The following is a 15,138-nucleotide window of genomic DNA, read 5'->3' as shown; positions in this document are numbered from 1 at the left end:
TAAGACAAAATGATATATACAAATATTAATTAATAAAAGAAATGTAACAAATATAATTTTAATGGTCACTTTACAGTATTTCTATGGTTTAAATTTTTATCAAAATTATAAAAGGAAGAAGTAAAGCTATAGTAAGAGAAATATATTAACTCACAGTGTACTACAAATGGTGTAGCCAGGCAATGAGTTACAAGGTTTAAGTTGTATGATCTTCATGTTGTTGTTTTTTTTTCAAACTCTTACCAAAGTGACTTTTATATGTATTCCCTACAGGAATAGTGAGTGGCAGTTCATGGTATTTGGTCATTTCTCCAGACATGAAAGAAGGTTTATGAAATCAGTAAATGTCATTTTTAAAAGGGTTTTCTGTCACAAATTCAAGATAGGCCTGTTCACCAAAATCCAATACTATTCCCTCAGTACTTTCTTTATAAATGGAATTTTCTTCTACTTGTATCCATTTCCCAGGGCTTATGGACTCATTCATATTCTCCATATTTAGAATCAAAGCTCCCTTTTTGAACAGATCATAATTTTAAGGTAAAAGGTGGTCCAAGTTCCTGAATTCCAGCTCTCTTTTCACTCTTGAATATGTATCTGTGAAATCTGAAAAAGATATAATCCTGTTCATCGTGGAATGTGGCAACCTGTCTTCCAATAAACTGAAGATTACAGGGAAAGAGAGATGCAAACATCCATCCAACAGAATGACCCAGCCATGTTGTGAAATTATTCAGAATTATTTCATGTATGTGTTCTGTAGGGTCTTTGCCTCTTCTCTTAATTTCTTTATGCAGACGAACTCTGCTCATTTTTAAATGAGCAGTTGGGCCACTTGGCAAGTGACTCAAAATTAATTCATTTGGTGTTTTATGATCTTCATTAATAATGATCAGATCTGCGAAATCTCTTGAGATGCACTGTGGAATAATTTTTCTCAGAGCCAGTCCTCTTCCGTAGTAAACACGTGAGTTTGGTATAACTGTGGAGAGCTATTCACAGAGTCTTACCGTTCTTCCATGAGGTCTATCTGATGTTGTGAGGAGAATCTTGGGAGAAGTGTGTCTGTTGAAATAAGAAACAAATTCATCTGTAGCTTGATCATAAGCAACGTCTTCATCACTAGGGTCTCCTGTGGTTTCATCATACACTCGCTGGTTGTCAGTGGTCTTGAGTATAGATTTTGGTGGATGGAGCCTTATCACCAAGGACCTCTTTCTCTCTCTTTAAGTTTTTCTTAGCTGCCAACTTTTCCTTCCACTGCAGCTGCTTCCACCATGTGAACATTAAGTGTCGTCGCTCACTGTTGGTTCTTAATTTCCGAAGTGCTGAAGCCTGGAGGAAAGGCAGCCACTTTGGGAGGTTCCCGTCACCCCATCCTCAGTGACTGCAGCCTCCTGAAGTTCTTAGGTGGCGTCTTTGCTTTTCAGGCCTTTCTGCTGCTGCTGCTCTTATCATCGGTCTTCTCCAGGGTGTTTTTCAGTTGTATGATCTTCGAATCTTGTCAGGGTCTCTCTGCAACTATATGTATGTTACTATTTGTAAACAATGTCTTGAGGTAAGTGTAATAATTTCATCAGCTGCTCTGTGAGGAGCATCTACTTGTAGATGCTCAGAATTTGAAGATCCTTAGAAGGCTTCTTGCCCAAACTCATTCTCCCACCCAATGTTCTCCTCCCTTCCCTGCTCCACCAATATTTGCTTTTAGTATTCAATGAAAATGAGTCAAAATTTTAGATAATTAGCCAAGTGATCTAAATTTTCTAAAGTAAATGCAACCCCTCCTTGTATTCTAAAAACTGTGCAATGCAGAGGACTATACACCTGTAGGAGTGTATTTGAGGAGTCCTTCATGCTCCTATAATGAATCTTAATCCATTTTATCTCCTACACCAGGAATCTTGGAATCCCTTTTCTTCCACTCGTTCTCCTTCCTCTACTCTCATTATCAATCTGACATGAAGCCTATCTAGTCTTTCTTTAAAGTACTGATTTTTATCTTTTGGGTAATGGACCCTTATAGAATAAAAATGATTGGGTGATAGGCACTTTACATTATGTTGTTTTGTTGCCTTGTTATCTCCAGAAGGTTAAGTAACTTGCCTAAGGTTTCAAAGCTAATAAATGATAGTGATGGTGTTTGGGCCTAGATTTTCTGACTCCAGTGTCAGCGACATTAATACACTCAGCTATATTGCTCACACAGAGGTTAGTGAAACCTATAAAACTTACTGTCCATAGAAAAAAAATAAAGTCCAAATTCGAGGGTCCAAAAATCCTAAAGTTTATCCTTGTATCCCCATGTGGATCCCTGGTTCATAGATTAAGAATTTATGCTTTAAATTATTTTTCGGGTTCACTTTTCTGCCCCTCTATTTTCATTGCCATCACCTATGCCCAGCTCCCTCATAACATCTCTCTTTTTCAGTCTATTCTGCTGCCAACTTAATCGTCCTAAATGTTGCTTTCATCACATCATGCCTCTGTTGAAACATCCACAGCAATGGTGGATCTTTGCACATTTTAATCATTTACTTAACAATTTATAATTTATTAGATGCTGTTTTATCCACTATGCTGTAAAAATCCATGGAAGGTAGGGATAATGCCTTTGTTTATCATAATACAGCAATTGTTAAGCACATAATAAATATTTATTGCTTGACTGGATTTTTCAGCACTCTGCTACGCGATGGTGGCAACATAAAGTGTAGGGAAATTGGCCACTGTATTTACATGCATAGAAAAATAGCTAGGGAAACACAAATAATGTTAGTAGTAGATATCTCTGAAAAGTGGGATTATGGAGGGCTTTTATTTTTGAGGTCATCTAAAAAAAATTACCCCAGTTTCAATGTTTTCCCGTAATCTACTTAAACATCTTTTTTTCTTCCTTCCTCTCTCCCTCCCTCCTTTCCTTCATTTCCTCCTTCCTTCTTTCTGTCCTTCTGTCTTTTCTTCCTGCCTTCCTTCTTTCCTGCCTTCCTGCCTTTCCCCCTTTGTCTTTAAAAAGGTCCTTCAATGACCGGTCCCATATTATTAGACTTCCCACTGGTCTCTCATTAGAAAGCTTTCCTCCAGTTAATTTATCCATCTACTCATACAAACAATGTTTGTTGAAAACTCACGACTTGCCTGGCACCATGGAGTGGGAAAACAGACCCATAAATAATTTATTACACTATAATGTGGGTACTGCTGCATTGGAGACACATACAAAGGCTATAGGAGCACAAAGTGGGCAGGGGGAGGGGGTGACCGAGGTGGCAAAGGAGCTAGGGCAAGGTTCTGGAAAAGGAAACCATATTTGAACGGAACCATGAAGAGGTATTTAGCCAGGCAGAAAACTAGAGGAAAAATATTCTAGGCAGAGTGAGCAGCCTGTGAATAATTTCATGAGACCATAGGAAATACATGTGTGTATTTCACATGAGGTGAAATACTGTATTTCACATGAGGACACCTGGATCACAGGAGTCCACAGGCAAGAGTGACTGCCCAAACCCTGACATCTCAAGTTCTGCTTCCCTCAATAAGCCTTCCTTGATGCTCTTCATAACCTATGGCCTCTCCCTTCGTGTAGACCTATTGTCCAATTATTTGGTACTTCATTCAAGATGACTCAAGACTTCTTTTATTATTCTCTTGTATTTGCCCATCTGGTTTGTATCTTTCTTAAGACAAAGAATATGCCTTATGGTTATTTCTCTAGTGTCCATTTTAGAGACTGATTAATGTACTTTTTGGTGCATAGCAAATTCTTAACACTCATTGCTGACTGATCGATGGGTGGCCTTTAGCTTCTATGTTTTCAGCTACAAGGCTGTCTGAAGAGCCGCACATTTAAGATTAAATGGTTAATCTTAAGGTGACTGACTGGAGCAACTTGATAAAGCACTGGGATAAGTACTTGTGTGTAATCACCCCAAATGGTCTTTTCGATCTTCTCTCACAGTAAAAAGGGCAGACCCACCACTGGGGCAGAGCCAGAATTTCTAAAAATAAGGCCTGTTGTGGTCCCTTCAGACCTTTCAATACTGACTGAAGAGCTTGCAGTGTTTACTAAACTCTCAGCTGAGATCACTAAAGTCTGGAGCAATCTCTCATGCCTCATTAATGTCCAATGTCTGCAGTAATCGCTAATGTGTAATAAATCTCTAGTCCCTGAAGGTTTAAACCACACAGATGTGTTGTTTCAGGTGAATAATGACCGACATGATTTTGCCATTCAGTCATTCAACCCACACTTAGAGAATACCTACCATGTTCAAAGCATTGAACTGGGCTCTTTTCCTGTGAGCCACACTACTATGTCCTGGCTGTTTCATGTCATAGTGGAAAAACACAATCTCACACACATACAAACTGGAAGCTCTTTGACTGGAAATTGAAAGATAATTTTAGTGATCAAATAGATCAGGGAAACTTTTCCCACTGGTTTAAGGATAAAAACTTGGAGATTTTTTTCCTTTTTTCCTTCCTGTCTTCCATCCCTCCTTCCATCAATAAATGTTTATAGAGAACTTATAATGTATCAGATACTATACTTGAAACCAGAGAAAGGATGATTAAAAAGAGACACAAAAGTTACAAATTTCCAATTATAAAATAAATAAGTCATAGGGATGTAAAGCACAGCAGATTGACTATAGTTAATGATACTGTACTGCATATTTGAAAATTTCTAAGACAGTAAATCTTAAAAGTTCTCATCACAAGAAAAAATGTGCAACTATGCATGGTGACAAATGTTAACTAGATTTGCTGTGATGATCATTTTGCAATACATACAAATAGCAAATCATTACATTGTACATCTGAAACCAATATAATGCTATATGTCAATTATACGTCAGTAAAAAAAGAGAAAGTAGGGCCGGCCGAGTGGCTCAGTTGGTTAAGAGCTCACTCAAGAGTATGAGCTCTGAGCAACAGCAGTTCGATGCCTGCCCAAGCTGAGCTGCCTCTGAGCTGCCAACAGGTGACAGGATGGCTCAGCTGGAAAAAAAAAAAAAAAGGGAAAGACACAATTTCTGCCCAAAGGGAGCAGAAATGCCTTGTGCATAGAACACAGAGTCATCTAGAACTCTACATTTTACCATATTTACTAAAAACTCATTTTATGCCAGGCATTAATATGATTGAGATATGTTCAATTAATTATATACAGTCATTATTTTATAGTGTGTCTTTTATTTGGATGATAATGAGAGGCGTTTATTACAGGGAATTTGAAGTTAAAAAGACTTGAGGTCTACACTGCCTTATATTAGGTATGGGAGCTGAGCAAGTCTTTTCCTTCTTTGTGCCTCAGTTTCCTTATCTATAATATCTGGAGAGTGGTAAAGGTCTAATTCCTGGGGATTTGAGGAGAGCATGTGAGATAACTCTCAGTGCCTTCATACATGCCTTTCTCATTCCCTGAATTGTTTTTCCCATTTCCCCATCCCTTCTGCCTGATAAACTCCTACTTATCTTTGAAACCCTGGCTTAAGTATCACTTCATAGAAGAAGTCTCTCTTTCTATACCTGATGGTGCTGTCTCTTCTCTGTCATGGTTGTACCCATCTAGGCTTTTATATTGCCACATGACACTATTATGGAGAAGGGCAGAGCCTATGTCTTATTCACATTTTCTGTACCTAGCATAATACCTGCCTCATTACCAGCACTTAACAATCTGCTGAATAAATGAATAAAAAATATGCTGGGAAAATGTTTTATAAATTCCAAAATATAAACAAAAGTAAGATATTATCATTCTGCTTTCCATTCAAGTGAGACTCAATTCATTTTTACAAAATGTAAACTTTATTTTGGCCGAATTCTGATAGGTAACTGTAGTGGACATTAGGCTGCTCACAAATATATCAGTTCTCTTCTCCTTCTGGGCATAAGGAGGAATTGGACTTCCTTGCCCATTGAAGGTGGGAATAAACCTATGATTTTCCTTAACCAATGAAATGTGCGGTATGCGTCACTTCCATGTGGAAGCATTTTGTTGCCAGCATTTGTGCAACTCTTTCTTCCCGATGCTGGTGATCATGGAACTGCATATTGACATGAGGTACTGTGAGACTGAAGCAGCCCAGCCTGGTAACTTGGTACCCCGTGGACAACAGCTGTCTGCAGAGACACCTTGACCAAAAGGGGACATGGCATAACTGAGTGATAAACGTGTATCCTACTAATCCCCTGAGATATTGCCATTTTTTTTTATTACCACAGCATAATCTAACCTATCCTGACTGATAAAATCACCAACTAACTTCCAGGAAAAAGTATGGCAATTTTCTGGGAATATAAACATGGTAAAAATCAAAACCAAATGCACGAAGAAAAATACTTATCTGAAAAGTATACATCGGACCATCAAACCATAATCCAAAAAAATCAAGTTTACTTTATAGGGGTGTTAAACCTCTCTTAACCTGAGTTTCCCAGAATCCAGGGAAATTTCTCTCGTAGTCAGCATTGAAGCAGGGAACAAATCCCACACTTAACATCGGAAGGAAATGTTATGCAATGAAATACTTTTTAGAGATAAGACATCTGGCACAGCTTGTTTTAAGGAAATGTGTTTAGGATCTTCCACTAACATGATCACTGTTCACATGGTCTGTTCACTGTACTCCTTCCCTAACTGTGACTGGTAATGTGAAGTGTTTCATGATTTTCCATTCCATGACAAAAGAGGGAAACAGTGTTTTATGAATTTAATTTTGTCTCCTTTTTAAAAGAATTTTATTGTGAAATACATACACACATACACACACACACACACACACACAAAGTACACGAAACATGTATGTACAGTTTACCAAAAACTATAAAGTCAAACTGATATAACCAATACTCAGGTCAAAAAATAAAACATTGCCAAGATTCTAGAAATCCCCCTATGTATGTATTCTTCTTGCCGGAAGAACCCACTGGCCTGGCTTTGGGAATAACCATTTTCTCACTTTTCCTTGTAGTTTTACCACTGGGCCTATTTTAAAATTTGTTGTATCATATATATTGTGGCCTAATTTATGTACAATAAAATGCAACATTTAAAGAATATAGTTTTGTGCGTTTTTCAAATGTATTATGTATACCTGTGTTACCACCACCCCAATCGAGATACAGAATTGCCACTGCTAAAATTACTACAAAAATCACTCTGTATACATAACTGAACAAAAATAATGTCGTTTTACTTTTCTGAAAATTAAATATATAAATGGGAAACAAACAAAAAAAGATATAGAATTTCCATTACCTCAAGTTTCCTTGTGTCCTTTTGCAGTAAATACCCCAGTCCCAGTCCCAGGCTACCACGAATCTCCTTTCTATCGCTATCAGTTTGTTTGGCTTTTGGTAAATTTTTATATAAATGGAACCACAAAGCAAATACTGGCTTCATTCACTTAGCATAATTTATGCCTGGTTTTAAATTGCATATAAACAGAATCGTAATATATGTTATGATTCTTTTGTGTCTTGTTTCTTTGTTCAATATCATGCTTGTAAAATTCGTCCACAAACTTGCATGTATCTATAATTCATTCATTTTTATTGCTGTATATAAACCATTGTATGACTGTAGCATAATTTATTTATCCATTATATTAATAGACAGCTAGGCTGTTCTCTAGTTTCACTGCTGTCATGTACTGATTTTACAAGTGGATTTTTATGTCCAGCTAGCTTGCTAATCGTTCCTATTAATCATACTAACTCCTCTGTAGATTCTTTTGGATTTTCAGTGCATATATTCATGTATCTGTGAATAATGATAATTTTCAGTCCTTAAAAATCTCGATATTTTTTGTTCATTTTTCTTGTTTGTTTAACCATTCTCACGAGGACTTCCAATACAAAGTTAGATGGAAGTGTGGATAGCAACATCCTTGTAATGTTCCAGATCTCAAAGGAAAAGCTTTTCATTATTACACTAGGTATGATTATTAAGTGTAACGTTTACTGAAGATTTTTGTGGTTATTTCTTGTCAGAATATTCTTTATCACAATGAAGTTCTCTTTTCATCTCAGAAATTTTAGGAGGAAAAATCATGAGTAATGTAAATTTACTAACATGATTGGAAAAGAATTTTATCATATGCTTTTTCTTCAGCTATTGGGATGATAATATGAATTGATATTCTACAATATTAAATTGGTATTCTATTATTAAACCTATCTTTCATTCTTGATATAAACCAATTTGGTAATACTATCGTATCCATTATATGTTTTGCTTATTTTTCTTTACATCCACCTTCATGAATAAATAGGCTTGTAATTCTCGCTTGTCATACTCTCCTTGTGAGGTTTTGGTTTCAAAGTTTTGCTAATCTCTTAAAAGCAGAGGGGAGTGTACCCTCTTTTAAAATTTCAACCTTGTGTAAGATTGGACATATTTTTCCCTTGAGTGTTTGGTAGGACTCACCAGCAAAGCCATCTGGGCCAGCGATTTTCTTTGTGGGAAACTTTTGATCACACATCTAAATTCAGGTTTTTGACTTCTAGTCCTTTTTGAGTAAGTTTGGTAACATTTTTTTTCTAGGAATTGCCATATTTTTCTAAGTTTTTAAATTTATTGGTATGAATTTATTCATAAAACCCTACATTAACATTTAACACCTGTAGCATTCTGCAGTGTACTATATACTTTGATTAAATACAGTTTGTTCATTGTATCCTACAAATATCCTATATTCTTGCTTTTTCTGTTTGTTGGTGTGTTTGCTTATTTACTTAGAGAAGTGGATTAAAATTGTCTGCTCTGAGTGTTGTGTTGTATATTCTCTCTGTAGTGCTCCAATTTTAGCTTTATATATTTAGAGGATATGTGGATCAATGCCTGTATTTTTATAACTGTCATATATTCTGAAGAACTGAATTAATTTATCAATATGAAATCACCCTCTATCTTTAGTAGTTCTTTTGCCATAAATTTATTTGTTCTCATATTAATGTAGCTGCACCAACATTCTTTGGTAGGTAATTTTGCAATATATATATTTTCCTAAATATTTATCTTAGGTTTTAAAAGTGTCCCCTGTAAATAGCATATAGTTTATTTTTTTAAAAAAAACCTAGCCTGAATATATTTGCCTTGTTGTTTTTTTTAATTGGGGAATTGGGGGGATGGGAACAGTGCTGGGGAATTGGGGGAAGGGGAACAGATAATTTGCTGTCGTTTTGTTCTTCAGTCTAGTTGTAGAGGACGTTGCTTCACTGGCCCAAGTTGGCGTCATCATTGCGCTCTTCCCGGGTGAGGCAGATCAGTCTCTGGCTTCTGGATGGCTGCTCACAGCGGCTGCTGGCCGCTCACGCTGGCTGCCGGCTACATGGTAGCCCATGGCAACCCACTGCCACAGGGGCTACAGCCTACGCCGTCACCGGCGACTCATGGCAGCCCAGCTCCAGGATGAGCTGTTGTTCAGCATCTTAGCTGTGGAGGGCAGTGTCACTGGCCCTCATATGTGGGATCCGAACCGGGGCCCTCTGGCGTCCCAAGCCAGTTCTTAACCATCGTGCCACTTGGCTGACCCTATCTTTGCCTTTTAACTGGATTCTTTTGTTTATTTATAATTAATACAGCTATTGATATATTTGGATTCAAAAATATCATTTTTCATTTTTAATGTGTATCCCCTATTCTGTTTTTATTCTTTCCTTCCTTTCTTATCTTTTTTCTTTCTTATCTTTTATTGATCAACAGAGTACTTTTATTCTTTCATTTTCTCTATACTGCATTGTGTGTTCACCACCCAGAGCCAGTTCTCCTGCCATCACCATATATTTGAACTCCTTTAAACCTCCCCTCCCACTTTACGCTATGGTAACCATTAAACTGTTGTCTGTGTCTATGAGCTTTTGTTTATTTGTTTGTTTGTCTTGTTCGTTTGTTGCTTTCAGTTTTATATCCACATATAAGTGAGGTCATGATTCTTGAGTTTTTCTGTCTGACGTATTTCACTTAGCATGATAATCTCAAGATCCATCCATGTTGTTACAATTCATATGTTAATTCATTTAAAAAAATCTCACTAGGCTGTATTATTATGGTTAATATTTTTTTATATATGCCCATATTTTTTTCACTTTTTTATTCTTTATTCCTCCTATGGTAATGATAAATTATGTTTTTATTTGTTTGCAAATATTTTTATTTCACCCTCAGTCTTAAAAGTTCTAGGTTGTCAGGCAGTTAACTAGTAAAAACATTTTAACTTTCATCTTTCAGGCACAGTTCATCAAAATTGGCTTTTTAAATTTATTGAATGTTGAGATTAATAAAACATAAAAGTCACATGAAACGCGCAATTTCACATACATCTGTCCCTATTGTTTGAGTACTACCACAGCTTTATGCCATATAAACAACATAGCCACTCAAAGCCCTAACACAAGAGGAGGTTTCACAGAATAGGAGTAGGACTGGAAAGAGACAGCAATTGTATCTACTCACAGTTAAAATACCTTACTTTTGAAAATTTTACAAAAACATATCACATTGTCAAAAGATGAAACCACCAGTCAGTATTTGAAAGAAAATGTGCATGTACACACACACACACACACACACACACACACACACACACACGCGCGCGCACACACACACACAGCTGAATGTATTGTTTACTATAATCAGGCACAGCCTCTCTGAGTAGAGCAGATTACTGATCTATATGAGGTTTTGGGAGGGGTGAAGTTCTAGTATTGGTGATTTTCAGGGGACAAGTGGATTGCCATCATCTGTAGAAGCAGTTACTGGGTGAAACTCTTGTTGATTGGCTGACGTTCAGAAGCATGTTCATTGGCGTGAGTCTGGTTGGCTGACTTTCAGGAGTGAGTGAGTGACACCGTCTGGCTGTCTTTCCAAAGGGTGTTCACTGAGACAAGTTGTCCTTGACCTATTGAACAGGGATTTAAAATCAGTTCTAGTAGCTACTTGCTACTACTACAGAACAACCAGTTTTTGTCTGAGGAGCATGAGAACCTTTCTTAATTCTCAGTTTGAAACATTTCCAGGGCTCTCCCTGAGCTTTAGGTGAGGTTAACGTAAGTGAGGAGCCTTAATGCATAAGTTGCATTAACTTCATGGAAATCTACCTCTGAGGCCAGGAAATCTACCTCACCTTTTCCCCAAGAATGTAGCCCTCCCAGTCCTTGTTTGTGTAGGAAGGTATCCTTCAGGGTCCCTGCCTTTGTTAGGAGACATTGAATTCTATCTCAATTAATGCAAGGCTATCAAAACCAAGGCGCTTTTAAAAAATGGTGCTGGAACAACTGGACATCCATATCCCCAAAAAGGAATCTAGACACAGACTTTATACTCTTATAAAAATTAACTCAAAATGGATCACAGATAGACCTGAATGTAAAATGCAAAACTATGAAACTCTTGGAAGATAACATAGGAGAAAACCTAGATGACCTTAGCTATCATGATGCCCTTTTTTGATACAATACCAAAGACATGATCCATGAAAAAAATAATTGAAAAGCTGGACTTCATTAAAATTAAAAACTGCTGCTCTATGAAAGGCAATATCAAGAGTATTAAAAGACAAGCCACACACTGGAGGAAAATATTTGCAGAATACACATGATAAAATACTATTATCCAAAATATACAAAGAACTTTAAAAACTCAACAATAAGAAACTAAACAACTGATTTAAACAATGGGCCAAACACCTTAATAGTCACCTCACCAAAGAATATATACAGATGGCAAATAAACATATGAAAAGATGCTCTACAATGTCATCAGAGAAATGCACATTAAAACAACAATGAGATACCACTACACCACTATTAGAATGATTGAAATCTGGAACACTGATAACACCGAATGCTGCCAAGGATATGGAGCAACAGAAACTCTCACTTATTGCTGGTGGGAATGCAAAATGGTACAACCACTTTCAAAGACTGTCAGGAGGTTTCTTACTAAAATAAACATACTCTTACCATATGATCTAGCAATAACACTCCTGGTATTTACCCAAGTGAGTTGAAAACTTATGTCCACAGCAAATCTGCACAAGGATGCTTATAACGGTTTTATCCCTAATTGCTAAAACTTGGAAGCAACCAAGATGTTCATTAGGTGGTGAATAGATAAATCAGCTGTGGTACATCCAGACAACGGAACATTATTCTGTGCAAAAAGAAATGAGCTATCAAGCCATGAAAAGACAAGGAGGAACCTTAAGTGCATGTTAATAAGTGAAATAAACCAATCTGAGAACCTACATATTGTATGATTTCAACTATATGACGTTCTGAAAAAGGCAAAACTATGGAGACAATAAAAATATTAGTGATTTCCAGGGTTGGCAGGGGGTAGGGTGGTAGAGAGATGAATAGGCAGAGTACAGAGGATCTTTAGGGCAGTGAAAGTGTACTGTATGATGTTATAATAATACATACATCATTATGTGTTTGTGCAAACCCATAGAATATACAAAACAAGAGTGAACCCTAATGTAAACTATGGACTTTGGGAGATTATGATGTGTCAGTGTAGGTTCATCCTTGGTAAAAATAATAATAATAATAATAATAATAATAATAATTCCATTCTGGTGAGTGATGTGATAATGGGAGAGGCTATGCATGTATGTGGGGAGGGGGCCTATGAGACATCTGTGTACCTTCTACTCAATTTTATTGTAAACCTAAAACTGCTTTGAAAAATAAAATTTAAAAAAGGAGTTCTGAAAATAGATGGTGGTGATGATTGCTCAACAATATGAATGTACTTAATACTATTGAACTGTACATTTAAACATGACTAAGATGATAAATTTTATATTATATGTATTTTTCCCAATTAAAAAAAATTTCTAGGAGAAGGGTAACTGTAATAACCTAGTTGACTATTACCAAAAATGGAAGTTGGGAACTCACATTCTTATTAAATACCTACTCTGTGCCAAGAATGATGTCATGTATTTTACATTATTACTTCATACAATTAGTAATCACTTTAGTAATAGCTACGTGTTTATTTGGCCAGCAGTCACCAAACACTTATGGTGGACTTTGTGCTAGGTACTAGAGATTCAAAAGTAAGCAACATTAGCTTAGCCCATGCCTGCTCAGGGCTGACAGACTCGTGTTCTAGGGTGGGATGCAGACACAGTTACAGAACAAGATGGTGAGAACAGAAGAGGCGCACATACCCCAAGGCCCCATGTTCTACTTCCTGCTAAACATTTACATACATTATCTCATTGAATTCCCCCAACAACTCTCAGAGGTATGAATTATTACTCTTATTTTACAAAGGATGACATGAAATCTCAGGTTTCGTTTATCTAAGATTGCACAACTGCTACATAGTAGAGCTGAAATCACAAAGATCAAGGCTGCTATTCCAAAGCTCATGTCCTCCACACACATGGGCTCCCAAAGTTGTTCTGGGAGTCAAACTGCCTCAAGGCAGTTCCAGCATGAGTAAAGAAAACACTAAGGACAAAACAGTGAGTTTTCTAGTTATAAAAAAACTATAGTCTATTAATAGGTGGTCCTATATGTTTCAATTTGCCCCCTTTTACAGTTCGGTACTAAATGTTTGTTGTTGTTTTTTTTTCTTTTATGAACTGATGGGGATACTAGATGGTAGTTCTCACTTTTTTAGGATCCCAATACCCAAACCTTATTCCTATGTTTGGAAAAGTCTGCACTTTATAAATCTTGATGGGAAGCACAGTCTGCCTCCATCCCGGGAAACTTACTTTCCCACCTTCCTTTCAGCGAGGACATGAGCCCCTGAGCTATGCTCCTCTAATAAGTTCACTCCAGAATTTCACCCCTAAACTTTGAGTCATAAACCAGCATTATGAAGAAGCCCAGTATCCATTCTGGGGGTGAATGATGGCATGCCAATGGCTGTATCTAGTTTCCAGGGCCATGTGTCAGTTAATGGAGCCCGTCACCAGCAGTGTTGGTGATGTTAGCAGTTAACCTACTATTGTGACTAAACATTACTCTGGACAACCACATGGTCTGTATTAGTTAGTTGTTAGTTAGTATGGCCAAAGTAACAAGACCAACTCTTGTAACAAGAATCTATCTTCTTAGCAAACAAACCATATTGACTAAGTGTCTATGTAATTGCATTCTGGTTGTCATGAAATGTTTGATCCAGTTAAAAATATAGATCAGCTCCTCTTTTTAAAAGATTAAAACAACATGTAATTAATCAACTAATTACTTTATTGATTCATTATATTTAGTTACTGAGTACAGCTATAGGCTTCTACCAAGCAAGATGCCTGGTGTTCACAAAAGATCCAAAGCTTATGGCTTCAATTATAAACCATTCTTTCCCTCTACCCTGCAACCACTCTTAGAAGCCAATCACTGTGACTTCTTGTCTATGCTTTTGTAATTCCTCCCTAGCTATTTTCTTTTCTTCTACTCTTGCTCTTCAGCAATCCATTTTCCATTGAAGAACAGGGGTGTTCTTTTAAAACATTAATTGGGTCACATATTACTGCTCTGCCATAAATCCTTCAAAATTTTTCCAATGTCTTTTCCTTAAATTCCAAAGTTCTTAACACAACCTGGAAGCCGTCTCATGATCTGCCTATATTTCTAGCCTTATTCTACTCCTGCCACCTGCCCCATGCCACAATATTCCAAACATAGGGTCTTCTCAATTTCTAAAATGCTTTGATCTCTTTCCTGACTCAAGGCCTTTAAACATGTGATTGTTTCTGCCTGGAATGTTCTCCGTCCTCCTGTTCACCTGGCTAATCCCTATTTGTGTTTCCTGTTTTAGATTTCACTTCCTCAGATACCTTCTCTTACTACCTAACTTAAGGTAGACCCCTGATTTACTCTGTCAGCACATCTGAAAGTTTACTTTCATGGCTCTTATTGCGAGCTGTAATTCTATGTTTACATGTTTGTTTAGTTGTTTAATGCCTATCTTTTCCACACTAGTCTGTAAGCTTTAAGAAGACAGGAACCACGCCTATCTTGTTCACCTAGCACCCAGCAAAACACTTTGTATGGTCTCCTTAAACATTTTTGTATGAATGAATGAACAAATTAGCAAACGAATCCAAGGTTTATATCATCGCATGTGAAAATGGTGTTCTGGACAGGAAGTGCTGGAAATCACAG

The 15,138-nt window shown here is 37.0% G+C and overlaps 1 pseudogene; it reads right to left on the bottom strand.

The window, feature by feature from the left end:
• Nucleotides 1–428: 428 nt before the first annotated feature.
• On the bottom strand, nt 429–4,328 carry LOC109393970 (ribosome production factor 1 pseudogene; annotated as a pseudogene).
• Nucleotides 4,329–15,138: the final 10,810 nt, after the last annotated feature.

The sequence above is a fragment of the Hipposideros armiger genome, unplaced genomic scaffold (assembly GCF_001890085.2).
Source record: "Hipposideros armiger isolate ML-2016 unplaced genomic scaffold, ASM189008v1 scaffold_402, whole genome shotgun sequence".
In the NCBI taxonomy this organism is placed as follows: Eukaryota; Metazoa; Chordata; class Mammalia; order Chiroptera; family Hipposideridae; genus Hipposideros; species Hipposideros armiger.
This window is presented reverse-complemented; position numbering and strand designations above follow the sequence as displayed.